This window comes from Triticum urartu, chromosome 7A (assembly GCF_056163025.1).
Source record: "Triticum urartu cultivar PI428250 chromosome 7A, HENAU_Tu73, whole genome shotgun sequence".
NCBI classification, from domain to species: Eukaryota; Viridiplantae; Streptophyta; class Magnoliopsida; order Poales; family Poaceae; genus Triticum; species Triticum urartu.
The window spans coordinates 449,156,980-449,176,981 of NC_141879.1; the positions used below are offsets into that span (position 1 = coordinate 449,156,980).

General features: G+C 50.1%; 2 pseudogenes; one reads left to right on the top strand and one right to left on the bottom strand.

Moving 5' to 3' along the window:
• Nucleotides 1–868: 868 nt before the first annotated feature.
• LOC147959901 (uncharacterized) lies at nucleotides 869–2,078 on the bottom strand (annotated as a pseudogene).
• A 536-nt stretch (nucleotides 2,079–2,614) lies between these two features.
• LOC125521993 (stellacyanin pseudogene) lies at nucleotides 2,615–3,421 on the top strand (annotated as a pseudogene).
• Nucleotides 3,422–20,002: the final 16,581 nt, after the last annotated feature.

Here is a 20,002-nt window from a genome sequence, read left to right on the forward strand (position 1 = left end):
GGGGAGAAGGGGGGAGCGACGTTGCGGAAGAGCTGCCGGGGCGTCCCCGATCCCCCCTCCAGCTGAAGCTCGAGGACCTACTGCGTGACGGCGCCAAGTTGCACCGCGGTGTTCACGGCCGGTGTAGGGGCGCGGCCATGCCGCGCTGACGAGGTCGGGGCGCATGTGAGAGGGCAGAGCCCCGCCAGACGGCGACTCGGGGGTGGGCCGCGGGTGGGCCCCAAATTGACCGTCGCCTTGACCATCTTGAAACCCCAGAGGGGCGACCAGTGCGCCCTCGACCACCTCCTCGAGCTCCATCAGCATGCAGTCAGCGCGCTGTGGAGGAGCCAGCTCGCCTGCGCCATCGTTGAAGAAGTCTGTGACCGGGTCGGGGGAGGTGCGGGCCGACGAAGGGGCTTGAGGAGGCAGGGCAGGCGGTGGAGGAGGCGGGCGACGGAGCGGCTGGGGAGGAGTGGCTCGGGGCACGACGTCGTCCTTGCGACAGCCCGCCCCGTGCCAGCGGCTCACCAGCGTGTGGCTCCTATGCCTAGGCGGTGCCTTCTTTCTTGCGGCGGCCTCGCGGCTGAGACTTCGGCCTAGCAGGGTGTCTTTCCAGGAACGCCTGCCGCCGCGGCTATCGTCGTGGTCGTCGTGGTCGCGCCTTCCGTTCCCGAACTGCAGGCCCTGGCAGCCATAGGAGGCCACCGTCTCCATCCTACGGCGCCCTTGGCCATCCTCAACATGCCTGGTCCAAGTCCTCGGGTAGATCACTGGGAAGGGGGCGTCGTCGTCGAACTCCGAGGAGGGGAGGCCGCTTTGACGAGAACGGGACGAGCGCGGGGATCGCGAGGTCCAATCCTCGATTCGGTCCACGTGCACTAGCAGATCACGGCGCTTGACGCCGGTGGGTGGCGCGACCTGGCGGCTCGGCGGCGAAAAACCAAGCATGGCCTCCACCCGGCCCGCGCCCCGCGCCGCGCGCCAGATGGTACGCTTGGTGGGGATGTGCGCGACGTCGGAGACCCACACCCAGCAGGCGAATGACCTGGTGTGCCCGCGCTCGTGGGTGCGGCTGTCGAGGCAGTCCACGATGCAGAGGTCGCCCAGCACTTCGACGGCGCCCTCCAGCGACCAGAGCTGCATGGGCATCCTCTCGATGACCACGCGGACGTGGAGCTTGCAGTCGTCTGGCACGTCGTGGTCGTCCTCGTGCCAGCCCTTGGTCGCGAACACGACGCCGTCCACCTTGACATGCCCGCGGCGGACTGCGTTCTCCTTGTGCGCCGGAAGCTCGAAGTGGACGAAGAAGTCCTTCGGGTCGTGGCTGGTGACACGCAGCAGGTGGGGACGCGTGTGCAGCTGCTCTTCGATGGCCCGGCCCACCGCCATGGGGTTGGCGGTGTGCTGGGACACTGCCGCCGTGAGCACACCGCATGCTTGCGGAGGAGGAACTCCTGGTGCTCAATGGCCGGCGTGGCGATGATGACCTTGTGGCTGGAGTGGGGGCGATGAGACGGGTTGGTGTGGTAGGCTTGGCGATCCATGGCGGCCGGCAGCGGGGTGGGGAAGCGGAGCCTGTCTCTGACCGGGCTGCGAGCGGGGAGTTGCGCCGGAACTCTACTTTTGAACCTTGGATTCTGCGGGCATTCGCGGCCGAAGTGACCCGGCTGCTTGCAAATGATGCAATGCAGGGGACCTCTGTAGTCTACTCTATGGTGGCGGGTGCTGAGACGGCAGAAGCACAGCCCATCGAAGCGGCTTAAGAAGGCAGCGCGACTGCTCGAGGCATTAATGGCGGGGCGCCGGCCGGACCGCCCCGACCGGGAGCACCTACAGGGTTCTTGCTGGCGCGGCGCTACTTCTTGGATTTGACCGCCGTCCACCTGTCTCCGTCGACGGAAGAGGAAGGAGAGAGCGGAGGAGATGGCACAACCACAATGGACTTGAGCCTGCCTTTTCCAGAACGGGGGCGCTCCGCACGGACTGCAGGAGGAGAGGTGGCGCGTTCTTGGAGCACTCGCCCCGCAACAGGAAACGCGGCGGAGGAGCGGGGCACATCGTTGACGCGAGACGAGGCCACGGAGAGACCAGCCCATCCGACGGACCGGCGGATTTAACAGGAGCGGCCACGGACGCAGGGATGCCCCAGTCAGATCCAGCGCTGCCGTGGGAGTGCGAGGAGCGCGCCGACCCGGCGGGGGAGGCGGAGCGCATGGCGCGAGGAGGGTGGGTGGCGCTCCTGCCCGGCGGGCAGGGACGGGGGTTGGTGGCCGCCCTGGACGGAATGGCCAACGACGCAGGAAGGGCTGGGGCACACGAAGGGAGACCCTGGACTTAGATGTGAAATAAGTATTTCACATCTAGATGTGAAATGGTAATTTCGAACATAAAAATGTAACGGTTGAAGCATCCTATTATTATTATTATTATTATTATGCAGTACGTATGTATGGAATCGATCAAGCAGTAGGCTAGCAACTTCTCATCCTTGATTATTCAACGAGTCCACACTTTAATTATGGGCTATAATTTCCAGATCGACCCGTACAACAACGCGTGAGTCAAATGCTCTAATTTGACAGAGTCTGTATGACGCATTCAACGAGCTACCGTCTCATCTGTATATATCGCAGAGTATCATCATGCTACAACACAACCAGACTAGAGCTGCGACCTCGATCATACATCCCCCGATCATCTCAACATTCCAGCCCTTCTCGGGTCATCTTCTCAACTACTAGTCCCTCGATTGGCATTCATCCATGGCGGCAGCTACCAGAGCTCTCCTTGTTGCCGCAGTGACCGCGGCGGCGCTGTTTGGCACGGCGCTCGGCGCCACCTACACAGTCGGCGCACCGGCCGGGTCGTGGGACCTCCGGACAAACTACACCCGATGGACTTCCACCATCAGGTTCTACACCGGCGACGAGCTCCGGTTCCAGTACCCCGCTGCGGCGCACAACGTGGTGGAGAGTGACCAAGACTGCCTACGACAACTGCAGCAGCTCTAGTCCCGTCGCCACGTTCCCGAGCGGCAACGATGTCATTCCGCTCGCCGCCGTCGGGACCCGGTACTTCATCTGCGGCCTGCCGGGGCACTGCGCCGGTGGCATGAAGGTACAGGTCAACGTCCAGTCCAAGGTAGTGAGATGCCGAAGGAGAGGGGTGAGGCAGCGGTGCACACAGACAACGCCACAACCGAGCTCGGCAGCTCAGGCTGGTGCTGAGCCTGTACTAGCGCTCGGGCTGGCCGCCGTCGTGGCTGGCTTGATGCTTCTCTGCTAGTCAACAACGACAGCGCCAGGCAGCTGGCGCCATTATAATTTTTTTCTCTCTCCTTTTCTCCGTGATTGATCCTGCCTACATGATTCTTTGTATAGCCAAATTATATGTAATTCTTTTTTACAATATTATCAATATATAATTCAAGTTGTCATAATTCATGCCATTCGTTGACCGTGAATACCAGGGAAAAAACAGTTAAGAACAAGAGAACTTTATTAATTCACCCAAATTAATCAGCAAATTTATGCTAATATTTAAAGATTTAACTCTCTGGCCTGCTTTGGGGGCCTTGAGCGCCCAAAAGTCTCTCGTTCAAAATCATTACAGATCCCCACCAAAAGAAATATTGCGGGGCCATTATCGAAAAAAGGCTTTTACTCCACTTTATAAATATGGCAATAGACCATCAAACATCTGCATAGGTGCACCAAACAGTCAAAACAAAAGGAAAATAAAAGGGTTTAAAGTTGTGGGGGTCATCAAAACAATAGGCCCATGGGATACAACCAAGATCAAGAAACCAGCGGCGGAGTGAGGCGACAAGGTAGATCCCAAAATTGAGGAGTGAAATCATCGATGGCGACTCTATCCAGTTGCTTGTTGAGGATCTGCCACTCCTGGAAGAAACCGCACTATTTATAAATACCATCTTTAGGGCTTCGCACATGAACATTCTCGATAACAACCTTATCGTGAATAGTCCAGGGTGTCTAGTCAAAAACACTAAAGCCGACCCAAAGGTAGCCACGAGTGTTACCTGAGCTAGTCCTAATGATCTCCTAAAGATCCAAGAAGTTAGCACAATACCCCTTGTATCCTATGATCTCACAAAGACAACACCACGAAAATTGAGCGGTAACGCAAGTGAACAATATGTGCTTATTGTCCTCGATGACCTCACAAAGCGGACAACGGCCATCACCGGGCCGTTTTGTTTCAAGACATCTTGAACTGGGGAAGACGACCACATATCAATTGTCCGAATTTTGAGTGGCAACTTGATCGACCACACTTGTGAGTTCCGTCATGCCAATTCCAGCCACGGTGCTTCGATAGAGAGACCTTGTGGACAAACAACAGGAGTACTTAAGATGCCAGTAATCAAATCGGGTTCCGTCGACGACATAACCCCATCCAGGTCAGACATCAAGCCGGCCATGTTGCTGCCTTCACCGGCCCGAAGGCCAGCCGAAATGTAGTATACAACGAGGCTATTAAACCTCCCTAATCGCACATGATAGGGACAAAATGAGTGCGATGATGACAATGCCCACGGTAGGAGAATAAATCATGTTCCCATAAACTAAACGTGGGAAATCAGTTGTCCATCGCGCACGGCCGAGAGAGGGAAACTATGCCTGATCTATTGACAACCATCTCAATCAATCTCTACAGCCTTGTACAAACAAAGGAAAATTTTGTAAAAACTATCATCTTATCAGGAGAATGCTTGAATTGATGTATGCAAACAATTGTTGCATCAAGAACAACCATTTGACGGCCATGATGTGTCAAGATTCTATAAAATAAACGAAACTATAGGGTGTTGGTGGGTTATACTATTATTCACAATATGGTTCAAGGCATTAAAAAGTGCTCCACTTAGTTATTGGTGGTTGTCTTCAACAGTTCAAAGGGATATTACCAAATGCTTTGCACAAGAAATATTGGGTTGTATTTTGAAGGAGAACCGCATGGTGTGTTCAGTTTACTGATTGATTAGTGTTGTCATTTTCTACACAAAAAACATCTGGCAGTGGTTCTATGTTGTGTAGGTAGATGTGGGGAATCAAATGAGAGGTTTGTAGGTGTTATTCATGTGGAGAAGGCAACATCTAGTTAAATCAATTCTAAAGTTGATTTTATAACTATAAAGCTTGGTTTGAGTCTACAACAAGTGAAGGGATAAGATTATGGTGGAGCAATTAACATGGTAGGTGAATTCAATGGTCTACAAGCCAAGATAATGAGAGAAAAAAGTTCAAATTTATTATATACATTGCTTTCCTCACAAACTGAACTTGCTTGTTGTGTCCATTGGTAAGATAATACTAAGAATGATCATCATTATCGGTCAGTTGTTTGGAGAAGAAATAAATCACTGATTCATTGAGGTAAACAGTGAGTTCTTTGTTGTATGGTTGTTTTTCATTCCAAGTGATCTAGAAGCTAATGAATTTGGCAAATTATTATCCTAATGTCGTGGTAATATCACGTCAGATGCCAAGGGGTGGCTTATCATGGGTGGATCCACGAGGACGTCATCAGATTCCGGAAGCGAGAGTGAGCACGAGCTCGGGAGCACATGAGACGTACCCACGTTCGGGGCTCTCCGGAGAGATAATACCCCTAGTCCTGCTGTGATGACTATGAACGATAATATACAAGGTTGCTCCTAGAGCTGTATTGCTAGAGGAGGAAGAAGGGTAGGGCTTTCCCTCTTCTCCTAGCTATGGTGTGTGTGTGGAATGAGAGCTCAACCCTTTGCACGGGTGAGCCCCGGGGGAGGGGGAGGGTCTTATAGGCCGACCCCTAGGGGTACAATGGTAATACAGCCGGGTGTAGGACCCGGATGTCAGTGTCTAAGGTCATCGAGTTCTCCACCGGTTGCTGGGGCCTGCCTCTGGAGGGCCCCGCCGGCTGCCGAGAATTCGGCCAACAGGTAGGGCCCGCCGCCTGCGGGCCATGCTGATTGCCTTTTGTTGTAGCGTGGTCCTTGCTGACGAGGGCCGCGTCATGCGTCGTATGGCTATAGTCCTGTGTCGTGCGGATAGGTGGCCGCTTGGTCAGCGCGCACTGTAGCCACGCTCTTCCGGGATTCGGGGGGAGTAGGCGGCACTGTAGTTACGCCCTGTCTCGTCATAGTGGGTGAGTACAGACTCCGAGGAGGAGGAGGGGACGGCTGCTGGAAGCTGGCCCGTCCCCCAAGCCGCATTCTTAGAGTGTGCCGTCTTCCGGAATCCGACCGCGTGGTCCTAGCCGCCTTCTAAGAGTGTGTCGTCTTCTGGAAGCCGGACTCGTGGTCCTAGCCGCCTTCTAAGAGCGCCGTCTTCTAGAAGCCGGCCGCGTGGCCAGTCGGCATGAGGGGCTTTGCTAGCCCGATGTCTTGAAATATTATTGGGTGCAGATGAGGCTACCCGGGATCCATCCCCCCGACAGTAGTCCCCGAAGCTGGTGAGGCACCATGGCTCGAAGCCGGAGGGCCTCAGCAGTTTCCTCCTCCGGAGATCCTGTGCCTTTGTTTCGTTTGGCTTGAAGAAGCCGCGTGCCAGGTGATGAAGCTATGTACCTAGGGTAGGGTCATGGATCTGTCCAGCGTATCCTCCCCAAGGACATCTTTACAAAGAATCAGAAGCAATCGAAGAGAAATCATCATCCACTCGACCGTGGAGATGCGCTCACTCAACCACCTTGAAGACACTCGACCACCAGAAGATGAGGAACCCTCCACTCTGCAACGGTTAAGACTTAAACCATAGCATTATGAGCATTTATGACATTTACTGTAGACATTACCTGTAACGCCTTTCCTTTATGAGCATTGAACTCTATGTAACGGAGGGGAGCCGGGGTCCTGGCGCACTCTATATAAGCCACCTCCCTCCTCTGGGACAAGGGTTCGCACTTCTGTAAACACACACACACGTATAATCTAGTCGACCGCCTCAAGGCACCGAGACGTAGGGCTGTTACTTCCTCCGAGAAGGGCCTCAACTCGTAAAACTCGTGCGTACAACTACTCCATAGCTAGGATCTTGCCTCCTCATACCTACCCCCCATTCTACTGTCAGTCTTAGATCCACGACACCAGGAGCCGGCCGAGGCGAAGCAAGCCGACTGGTGAATTTGAATCATCGTGGCAGGCGTCGGAGGCACGCCACCGGGTAGCGCGTTAGCCGCCCGTTGCTTCATGCCATGCGTCGCCAGCAGGCCGGGCCGACCCGCCAACCCATGCGCGTGATGGGACACCGCCACAGGCCCAGGCCCGCCACTACACAGCCTCAGCACACGAGGATCCGCTGCGTCCGAGGCAATCCATTGCCCTTCTGGGGCGAATTGATTACGCGCCATAAAGGAGCAATTATTGCAGGGCGCGTGGAATGTGGGAGCAGTTAATCCCACGCCCCCGAGCGTCACCACGACCCCGCCATAGCCGTATAAATAGAGGGGAGGGGACGGCCAAACGCACGTGCGCCCCCTCCCACTCTCTCCTTCTCCTCTGCCTCTTCGCCTCTACGCTCCCTCGTTGTCGGCGCGCCACTGCGCCACGCTCCGCCGGAGCGCTCCCGCAACCTCGTCATTAACCAGCCTCGCCGAGCCGCCGTCGAACCACCTCGAGCCATGGCGAGAGGCGACTGGGATGGATCCAGCGTACATGATGGCCACATCGAGTTCCTCCGTGTGATGCAGAGGCTTCCCGTCGAGGCAGACGTGGGGACGTGCATCCCCGACGTGAGGAAGATCTCGCCGGTGCCGAGGGCCGGCGAGTTCATCGTCTTTCGGAGCCACTTCCTCTGTGGGTTCGGTCTGTTGGGGAACACAGTATTTCAAATATTTTACCTACGATCACGCAAAATCTATCTATGTGATGCATAGCAACGAGAGGGGAGAGTGTGTCTACGTACCCTCGTACACCGAAAGCGGAAGCGTTTAGTAACACGGTTGATGTAGTGGAACGTCTTCGCGATCCAACCGATCCTAGCACCGAACGTACGGGACCTCCGTGTTCTGCACACGTTCAGCTCGATGACGTCCCTCGAACTCTTGATCCAGTTGAGGATGAGGGAGAGTTCCGTCAGCACGACGGCGTGGCGACGGTGATGATGAAGTTACCGGCGCAAGGCTTCGCCTAAGCACTATGACGATATTACCGAGGTGTGTAACTATGGAGGGGGGCGCCTCACGCGGCTAGAGACTAGAGAATCGCAAAGAGCTCGAGAATCATTTTCGTCATCCCTTGCATATTTTAGTTCATCACGAAGTTCCAGTAACTTGGTGATAGTGACTAGAGAACTCTATCAATCACTATATTATCTGGAAGATTAACTTCCACTTGATTCAAGCGATTGTAGTACTCAACCATTTTGAGCACATGCTCACTGATTGAGGTATTCTCCTCCATCTTGTAAGCAAAGTAGTTGTCAGAGGTCTCATACCTCTCAACTCAGGCATGAGTCTGAAATACCAATTTCAGCTCTTGGAACATCTTATATGCTCCGTGGCGTTCAAAACGTTTTTGTAGTCCCGGTTATAAGCCATAAAGCATGACGCACTAAACTATCAAGTAGTCATCATACCGAGCTTGCCAAACGTTCATAACGTCTGCATCTGCTCCTGCAATAGGTACGTCACCTAGCGGTGCATCAAGGACATAATTCTTCTGTGCAGCAATGAGGATAATCCTCAGATCACGGATCTAGTCCGCATCATTGCTACTATCATCTTTCAACTTATTTTTCTCTAGGAACATATCAAAAATAAACGGGGAGCTATAACATGAGCTATTGATCTACAACATAATTTGTAAATACTATTAGGACTAAGTTCATGATAAATTAAAGCTCAATTAATCATATTACTTAAGAACTCCCACTTAGATAGACATCCCTCTAGTCATCTAAATGATCACGTGATCCATATCAACTAAACCATGTCCGATCATCACGTGAGATGGAGTAGTTTTCAATGGTCAACATCACTATGTTGATCATATCTACTATATGATTCACGTTCAACCTTTCGGTCTCAGTATTCCGAGGCCATATCTGCATATGCTAGGCTCATGAAGTTTAACCCGAGTATTCCGCTGTATGACTATTATCCGAGCTGAACATGTTCTACTCTTTGTGTTCTACTCGTGCATGTTCTACTCTTTGTGTTCTACTCTTTGGCTCATGTTCCGAGGCCATATCTGCATATGCTAGGCTCATAAGATAATGGCCATAGATCTTGCATGTTCTACTCTTTGTGTTCTACTCGTGCATAATCACCTGGCTCTGATGCCACTGTTGGGGAACGCAACATTTCAAAAAAATTACCTACGATCATGCAAGATCTATCTATTTGATGCATAGAAACAAGAGGGGAGAGTGTGTCTACGTACCCTCGTAGACCGAAAGCGGAAGCATTTAGTAACGCGATTGATGTAGTCGAACGTCTTCGCGATCCAACCGATCCTAGCACCGAACATACGACACCTTCGTGTTCAGCACATGTTCAGCTCGATGACGTCCCTCAAACTCTTGATCCAGTTGAGGACGAGGGAGAGTTCCGTCAGCACGACGGCTTGGCGATGGTGATGATGAAGTTACCGGCGCAGGGCTTCGCCTAAGCACTACGACGATATGACCGAGGTGTGTAACTATGGAGGAGGGCACCGCACACAGCTAAGAGAAGACTTGGTGTGTCTTTGGGGTGCCCCCTGATAACCCACAAGTATAGGGGATCACAACAGCTTTCGAGGATAGAGTATTCAACCCAAATTTATTGATTCGACACAAGGGGAGCCAAAGAATATTCTCAAGTATTAGCAGTTGAGTTGTCAATTCAACCACACCTGGAAACTTAATATCTGCAGCAAGGTATTTAGTAGCAAAATAATATGATAGTAATGGTAATGGTAGAAAAAGGTAACGGTAGCAAAAGTAATATTTTTGGATTTTGTAGTGATTGTAACAATAGCAACGGAAAAGTAAATAAGCGAAGAACAATATATGAAAAGCTCGTAGGCATTGGATCGGTGATGGAGAATTATGTCGGATGCGATCGATCATGTAACAGTCATAACATAGGGTGACACAGAACTATCTCCAATTCATCAATGTAATGTAGGCATGTATTCCGAATATAGTCATACATGCTTATGGAAAAGAACTTGCATGACATCTTTTGTCCTACCCTCCCGTGGCAGCAGGCTCCTATTGGAAACTAAGGGATATTAAGGCCTCCTTTTAATAGAGTACCGGACCAAAGCATTAACACATAGTGAATACATGAACTCCTCAAACTACGGTCATCACCGATAATGATCTCGATTATTGTCACTTCGGGGTTAACGGATCATAACACAGAATAGGTGACTATAGACTTGCAAGATAGGATCAAGAACTCTCATATATTGATGAAAACATAATAGGTTCAGATCTGAAATCGTGGCACTCAGGCCCTAGTGACAAGCATTAAGCATAGCAAAGTCATAGCAATATCAATCTCAGAACATACTGGATACTAGGGATCAAACCCTAATAAAACTAACTTGATTACATGATAAATCTCATCCAACCCATCACCGTCCAGCAAGCCTACGATGGAATTACTCACGCACGGCGGTAAGCATCATGAAATTGGTGATGGAGGAAGGTTGATGATGACGATGGCGACGGATTCCCCTCTCCGGAGCCCCGAACGGACACCAGATCAGCCCTCCCGAGAGAGTTTAGGGCTTGGCGGCGGCTCCGTATCGTAAAATGTGATGAATCCATCTCTCTGATTTTTTTTCTCCCCGAACACGAATATATGGAGTTGGAGTTGAGGTCGGTGGAGCGTCAGGGGGCCCACGAGGCAGGGGATGCGCCTAAGGGGATAGGCGCACCCCCACCCTCGTGGACAGGGTGTGGGCCCCCTGACGTGGATCTTTCTTCCTGTATTTTTTATATATTCCAAAAATAATCTCCGTTAATTTTCAGGTCATTCCGGGAACTTTTATTTCTGCACAAAAATAATACCATGGCAATTCTGCTGAAAACAACGTCAGTCCGGGTTAGTTCCATTCAAATCATGCAAATTAGAGTCCAAAACAAGGGCAAAAGTGTTTGGAAAAGTAGATACGATGGAGACGTATCAACTCCCCCAAGCTTAAACCTTTGCTTGTCCTCAAGCAATTCAGTTCATAAACTGAAAGTGATAAAGAAAAACATTTAGGTATCATGTTTACTCATATCAATGGCATAATCAGCTAGCGAGCAATAATAACAAATCTCGGATGACAACACTTTCTCAAAACAATCATGATATGATATAACAAGATGGTATCTCGCTAGCCCTTTCTGAGATCGCAAAACATAAATGCAGGGCACCTTTAAAGATCAAGGACTGACTAGACATTATAATTCATGGTAAAAGAGATCTAGTCATACTCAATGTAAACTAAAAATAATGGATGCAAATGACGGCGGTGCTCTCCAACTGGTGCTTTTTAATAAGAGGATGATGACTCAACATAAAAGTAAATAGATAGGCCCTTTGTAGAGGGGAGCAGGGATTTGTAGAGGTGCCAAAGCTCGAATTGAAATAGATATGAATAATATTTTGAGCGGTATACTTTCATTGTCAACATAACAACCGAGAGATCTCCATATCTTCCATGCTACACACATTATAGGCGGTTCCCAAACAGAATGGTAAAGTTTATACTCCCCCTCCACCAACAAGCATCAATCCATGGCTTGCTCGAAACAACGAGTGCCTCCAACTAACAAGAGTCCCCGAGGAGTTTTGTTTGCAGTTATTTTGATTTGATTTCAATAAAGCATGGGACTGGGCATCCTGGTGACTAGCCATTTTCTCGTGAGTGAGGAGCGGAGTCCACTCCTCTTGAGAATAACCCGCCTAGCATGGAAGATGCAAACAACCCTAGTTGATACATGAGCTATTCGAGCATACAAAACAGAATGTTTATTTGAAGGTTTAGAGTTTGGCACATACAAATTTACTTGGAACGGCAGGTAGATACTGTGTATAGGTAGGTATGGTGGACTCATATGGAATAACTTTGGGGTTTATGGAGTTGGATGCACAAGCAGCATTCCCACTTAGTACAAGTGAAGGCTAGAAAAAGACTAGGAAGCGACCAGCTAGAGAGCGACAACAGTCATGAACATGCATTAAAATTAATCACCACCGAATGCAAGCATGAGTAGGATATAATGCACCATGAACATAAATATCATAGAGGCTATGTTGATTTTGTTTCAACTACATGCGTGAACATGTGCCAAGTCAAGCCACTCGAATCGTTCAAAGGAGGATACCACCCTATCATACCACATCACAACCATTTTAATAGCATGTTGGCACACAAGGTAAACCATTATAAGCTCCTAGCTAATTAAGCATGGCATAAGCAACTATAATCTCTAATGGTCATTGCAAATATGTTTCTTTCGTAATAGGCTAAATCAGGAACGATGAACTAATTATATTTACAAAAACAAGAGAGGTCGAGTTCATACCAGCTTTTCTCATCTCAATAAGTTCATCATATATCGTCATTATTGCCTTTCACTTGCATGACCGAACAGTGTGGATAATAATAATAGTGCACGTGCATTGGACTAAGCTGGAATCTGCAAGCATTCAATTCAAGAGAGAAGACAAGGTAATATGGGCTCTTTGTTAGATCAACAATAATGCATATGAGAGCCACTCAACATTTTCATTATGGTCTTCTCCTCTCGACCCCCAAAGAAAAGAAACACAACTATTTACACGGGAAAGCTCCCAACAAGCAAAAGAAGAACGAGAAATCTTTTTGGGTTTTCTTTTTAATTACTACTACTACATGCATGGAAAGTAAACTAGCTAAAAGCTACAACTAATTTTTTTCTTAAGGTTTATCAACCGCACAAGAAGAAAGCATAAAAAAGGAAATAAACTAGCATGGATATTACAATGAAAAAGTATGAGCACTGACAACTAGCATGAGTGTGTGAACATGAATGTCATGTCGGTGAGAAATATGTACTCCCCCAAGCTTAGGCTTTTGGCCTAAGTTGGTCTATGCCCATGGATGGCCTGGTGGATATCCGAAGTTAAAGCTGGGGTCGTACTGAGATGCATCAGCTACTGCCTGAAGTGCTGCAGCATGAAGGCGGGCTGCCTCCACCCTCCTCTCATACTCGGACGCCTCCTCCCTGGTTATAACATATCTCCCCTTTGCCTGAAAGTCAAAGAAAGCGGGAACAGGGAGAGCGACGCGATAGGTGCGTCGTTTGCCAAAGATTAGTCGGTACTGGAGGGACTGGTCGTTCCTCTCAACAAACTGATGACGAACCATAGCATCATAATCTAGATAAGGAGGCAACTCAATATCATCTCCACGTATGGGTATCTCAAGAAAATTAGCTATACGAGTTGCATACATTCCACCAAAGAAATATCCATGAATACTATTATTATGCAACCTACGTGCAACAATAGCCCCCAAGTTGTATTGTTTATCTCCTAAAACAGCTCTCCTGAGAACGCTAAGATCAGGTACACAAATGTGACATGCTTCATCTTTACCATTTATGCACCTTCCTATGAAGAGAGCAAAATAATGTATAGCGGGAAAATGAATGCTCCCTATGGTGGCTTGTGTTACATCTCTAGATTCCCCCACAGTCATACTAGCAAGAAAATCTCTACATTCAGATTTGCGAGGTTCACTAACATTACCTCACTGTGGGAGTTTACAAGCAGTGTTAAAATCTTCTAAGTCCATGGTATAAGATTTATCATAAAGATCAAACAGGACAGTTTGAGAAGTGCGTGATGATGAAAATTCAAACCTTCTCACAAAGGAATCAGTGAGGTAGTGGTACTTACGGCACTCTCAAGATCGGCATTACGCACATATGCTTCAAATTCCTCCTCGATTCCTGCTCGAACAATGAAGTCCTCTGACGGCCATTCACAAGTCCGCACTTGAGCATCCCTTGGTGGTTCATCGTCCGCATCGCGTATTGCAGGTCTGGGTCCTTTCTTCCTTGAAGAACCACCTTGGTACATTTTCCTAAACATATTTCTTTCTCTAAAAAATTTCTGAAATTTTTAGTAACTTCAAAATAAAAGTGAACCAAACTCAACAAAATTGATAGCAACTACTCCCAAAAGTGCCTAGAGGCAATATCAAGCATTAAAACTACTTGGGACCATATAAATTTGACATGCAAGCTCAAGAACAGGGTCACCTAGGCAGCAAAAATTTGCAATGAATAAAGCACTAGAACAAAAACTAATTGGACCATTGGAGGAGTCACATACCAAAGAACAATCCCCCAAAGCAGTTTTGTGAATGGAGCTTTGAGCTAGGAGATCGAAAATGGCAACAAGATGAGCTGGAACTCGTGCTTGAGCTGGTTGGTGATTTTTTTGGGAGTAAGAAGGAGTGTGTGGTGGCTGGAATAAGTGGAGGGGACCCACATGGGGTCCACGAGGCAGGGGGCGCACCCAGGGGGTGGCCGCGCCCTCCACCCTCATGGGCACGTAGCTGCTCCCCCTGGTGTGTTTTCAGTGCCAGATATTATAAAATAATCTAGAAAAAAATCATATTTAAATATCAGGGCATTTGGAGAACTTTTATTTTTGGGGTATTTTTCATTGCATGGATCATTCAGAAAACAGACAGAAAATACTATCTTTGCTTTATTTAGTATAAATAACAGAAGGTAAAAGGAGGGTACAGAGAGTTGTGTTTTCTAACTTCATCCATCTCATGCTCATCAAAAGGAATCCACTAACAAGGTTGATCAGGTCTTGTTAACAAACTCATTTCGAGTAACATGAAACCGGAGAAATTTCGAATAACACTAGGTTACCTCAACGGGGATATGCATGTCAATAAGAATATCATATTTCTTCTTGACAGTAGGAAGAGGAAATTCAAGACCTCCAATAGTGATTGTTGAAATTTTTCCAATAGAATTGATACTGTGGACTTGAGGTTGTTTCCTCGGAAAGTGTACCGTATGCTCATTACCATTAACATGAAAAGTGACATTGCCTTTGGTGCAATCAATAACAGCCCCTGCAGTATTCAAAAAGGGTCTTCCAAGAATAATAGACATACTATCGTCCTCGGGAATTGTCGTGGTTCTAACTCTGACAGTGATGTAGGGGGGTATGTATGGAGAGGCTAGGTCTCAGCTATTGGGAAGTTGTAAACACGCCAAGATGTACGAGTTCAGGCCCTTCGCGGAGGAAGTAACAGCCCTACGTCTCGGTGCCCGGAGGCGGTCGATTGGATTACTGGCATGTGAATAACAGGGGTGCGAACCCTTCATACTGAGGAGGGGGGTGGCTTATATAGAGTTCGCCGGCCCCCTCCTGCCCTCAGTAATGCAGGGTTTAAGGTACATTTAAGGTTGGGCGTTACTGGTAACGCCCCTAATAAAGTGCTATAATGACCATAAAGACTACTTAATAGCCGACCGTTTGCCTGCGGAGTGACTTTAGATCTTCTGGCAGTCGAGTGGTTGGCTTCGTAGTCGAGTGATAGCTTCTTGGTCGAATGTCTTGAATCCGTCGAGTGGGATACCTTCAAGTCGATTGAAAGGTGACTTCCTCTAGGGACGCCCTTGGGTAGGTCTCTTTGGACGGGTCCGTGCCCCTACCCTAGGTATGTAGCTTCATCATTAGCCCCCGAATGGATCGAGGTTTTGAGTGGGGAAAGAGTTGGGGAACTCCCCGACTGGCTCTTTGGGCTACGTGAGTGCCTCGCTTCGGGTCAATCGTCACGGATGACGTTGCCAACCTTTTTCAGTCGCCTTGATCCATTCCAGGCCTTTCGTCGAGTGAATTTCTTTACTTGTGACATACCGAGCGCCGGCGCGGGCGGGGTCTTCTGTTTTGACGAGTTGTTCTGCGGCCCGCGAATGTCGCGGGATTCGGATTTTGGGAAGCGCGCGGGACGGGAGCGGCCGCAGTAATCGGAAGCGATAAAGCGGAGGCTCCTTGATCCCCGCGACGCCCTTTTCGCCACGTACTGCGCGCGCGTCTGCTGCGGGATTTGACTGGATGGCCTGGGCCTACCAGTCAGCCACTCGGAAGTGGTCCCTTATAAGTTGTCGGCTCGGGGTTTCCAAGCCGTGCGCTCCTTTCTGCTTTCTTCTTCCTCTCTTCCTCCGCAAGCCCTTCCGCCACCTCCGTTCTCGCCCCAGCGCAGCAGGCCCGTGCGAGACTTTCGCCGGCGACGATGACGAAGAGCAAGACCTCCGCTCTGGAGCGCTCGAAGAAGGCGGCGGCGCAGGGGAAGGGGAAAAGATCTGCTCGGGGCGGGTCCTCCTCTAGGACCGCTCTGCCCAAAGGTTGGATCCAGGGCGACTGGATGCCGTCAGTGCTCCGGCAAGAGGACCTCGACGTCATGGTCGAGGGGGGAGTCATTCCCCACAAAGCCGCGCGTCTCCCGGGGGGAGAGATCGAGCCTCAACCCCGCGACGGTGAGTGCGTGCTCCTAGCCACCCATATCGACCGAGGGTTTTCTCTGTCGCCCCATCCTTTTTTCTGGAGTTTCCTGAATTTCTTCGGAGCGCAGCTCCATCACTTCGCTCACAACTCCATCGTATACCTTGCCGCTTTCATTTCCATGTGCGAGGCCTTCTTGGGTTGCCGCCCCCACTGGGGACTCTTCAAGCACATCTTTACCTGTCGCTCTCAGTCGGTCAAGAAGGCCAAGTCGAGTGACGAGAGGACGCAGGTGATCCAGTTGTGCGGGGGCTTGGCGATCCAGACGAGGGGGAAGAGTTGTTTTCCTTCCATCACTTTCCTGGAGTCGGTCCGCGGTTGGCAGGCAACCTGGTTCTACTGTCAAGACTAGGCGACCCCAGGGCAGTCGACTAGACTTCCTCCATTCTCTCTCGACCGAGCTGAAAAGCCTGCTTCTCTGAAAGTGTCGCCGGAGGAAAGGGCCCAGGTCAAAGTGTTGGCGGGTCGAGTGGTTGAGCTCGTCCGTGAGGGTGTGACTGGTATGGACCTGCTGGAGGTCTTCCTCCGGAGGCGTATCCAACCGCTCCAGGCCCGTGACCACCCGATGTGGCTGTACGCGGGCCTTGACGACACCACTCGGGTCCACCCGGAGGAGGTCACCGACGAGATGCTGGAGGGGTGGCTGTCAAGCATTACGGGGAACAAAGACAACCCCCGAGGAGCCAGGAGCGTGGTTCCACTCGACAATTCGTATGAGGTGGACCAGGTATTTCTTTATGTTCCCGACTGAAATCTTGTTTCCTGCATTGGTCTTCTTTGAGTTGGTCGATTGACTTTCGTCTTGTCTGTTGTTTTCCAGGCGACCACCGAGATGTACTCGACGCCCAACGGGGCTCAGGGGCCAACAGAGGAAGGGGAGGCGAGCGGGGGTGAGAGCGGGGACGACCAAGGCGAGTGGGAGTCCGACGGTGAAAGGGAGGGAGATGACAATGTCGACTCCAGCGAAGAGGAGGAGGAGGAGGTCGAACCCCCTCGCCCAGAGGGGCGGTCCAAGCACACGCACGACCCAGCGCGGGAACGTGGCAAGGCGACTGCTTCTGTTGGGCAGTCGTCGAAACGCCCTCGGACCTCTTCTCCTACGCCGACTGGGAAGGTCCCCAAGCTCCCACGCACGACGCTGTCCAAGCCGCCCAAGGCTCTACCCAAGATGAAGATAGCTGTCCCTACCATTTCTGGGTAATAATAAAACTTGTTTTCCCTCGTCGACCATGGACAGATCCTTGGTCAATTCATTGAGCCAACCGACTGACTTTCGAGTTTTGCAGTGCTGCTACTTCTGAGGTCTCTGCCAAGGACGACGACCAAGAGATGGAGGATGCTGTTACCTCCAACCCTGGTACGATTACTGACGTTCTGCCTTGAGTCGACTGATCATTTATTGCAACATTGGTCGATTGAATGTTTCCTTTGTAGCCCCTCCTCATGTTGTCGACCTCCCGGATGACGATGACGATGGTCCGTTGAGGGTGAGGGGGCATAAGAAGGCGCCGGCTGACCAAGCCCCCCACTCCGCTCCGGCGTCCGAGGCCGTAGCTCGGGATGGTGGTGACACCGCTCGGGCTTCTGTGACCTTCGCCGTTCCTCTGGCGAGTGCGCGGCCCTCATCGTCGACTGCGGATCCGTCTTCGCTTTTTGCCGCATACCCCGTCCCTGAGGACCAAGCGGCTGCTGCCAAGGAGGCTATACGCCAGGCGGGGATCATGATGGAGCAAGTGAAGATGGCTCGGGAGGCCAGCCAAGCAGCTTATGACGCGAGTTCGGCTCTTCAAAGCAACGTCCAGGTCAGTCGACTTCAACACTTGTTCTGTTATGATATGTTGTTTGAAGAGTCTCTTTTCCGAAGATCTTTTGTATCTGTATCTGTACACCCACTGGGTGTGTCTGCCTATCCTTGGACGAGTGGGGGCACGCTGAGTGCACCCACTGGGTGTAGTCCCCGAGACTACGGTGGACTGCTGGCAGTCGACTGTAGTCTTTACATTGTGTTGCTGTAGCTGTATTTCTTCACTCGGTTTGGTCGGGCCAGGTCGAGTGGAACTTTTTTTGGTCAAACCAGTGGGGGCACGCTGAGTGCACCCACTGGGTGTAGTCCCCGAGACTTGAAAGTGCGTTATATCGACTAGAGGGGGGGTGAATGGGCGATTTTTATGAAAGTCTTCAAAACTTGGGAGTTCTGAAGACAAACAGTGAAGATTATGCCTATTACTATGCAGCGGAAATTAGATTACACTAGGCCAGCCATGGTCATGTATTCAACAGAGTGAAAGCACAGTGACAAACAGCTTCAGTGTAATAAGGATCAAGTGGGAAGAAGTTATGAAGCCACACAGATCATGCATTCACGTTGTGAAGACAAATGATAAAGCAAGCATGCAATGACTTCACAATAAGTAACAGCAAGGGAAGGATGTGAAGATGAAACCAGTGACTCGTTGAAGACAATGATATGTTGGACCAGTTCCAGTTGCTGTGACAACTGTACGTCTGGTTGGAGCGGCTAGGTATTTAAACCTTAGGACACACAGTCCCGGACACCCAGTCCTCAACACACAGTTCAGGACACCAAGTCCTCACCGTATTCTCCTTGAGCTAAGGTCACTTAGTCCTCGCCCAATCACTCTGGTAAGTCTTCAAGGTAGACTCCCAAACCTTCACAGACTTCGTTCACTGGCAATCCACAATGTCTCTTGGATGCTCTGAACGCGACGCCTAACCGTCTGGAGGATTCACAGTCCTCAAGTGTAATAAGTCTTCAGATCACACAGACAAGAAGACTCAAGTGATGCCCAATTTACTCTGGCTTTGGGTGGTTAGGGCTTTTCTCCTCACTAGGAATTTTCTCTCAAAGGCTTCGAGGTGGGTTGCTCTCAAACGACAAAAGCCGTGCACTGAAATCTGAGCAGCCAACCGTTTATGGTTGTGGGGGTGGGCTATTTATAGCCACTTGGCAACCCGACCTGATTTGTCCGAAATGACCCTGGGTCACTAAGGAACTGACACGTGTCTCAACGGTCAGATTTCGAACTCTCATGGCAACTTTACTTGGGCTACAAGCAAAGCTGACTTGTCCGGCTCTGGACAAGATTCGCTCTCATTGTCTTCACTCGAAGACATAGGTTTTTGATTTAGGCATCACTTCAGTCATTCTGACTGGTTCTCCTGGACCCCACTTAACAGTACGGTGGTTCTTATGACTCAAGAGGAATAAAAAGAACTACGAAAGATCTAAGTCTTCGAGTTCCATAGGCTTCATAACGTGTCTTCTGTTGTCATAGTCTTCAAAGTGAATATCTTCATATACCACCTTTGTCTTCAATGTCTTCATACATTTTTAGGGGTCATCTCTGGTAGTAAAACCGAATCAATGAGGGACTTCTACCTGTGTTTTCCTGCAATTCTCACAAACACATTAGTCCCTCAACTAGGTTTGTCGTCAGTACTCCAAAACCAACTAGGGGTGGCACTAGATGCACTTACAATCTCCCCCTTT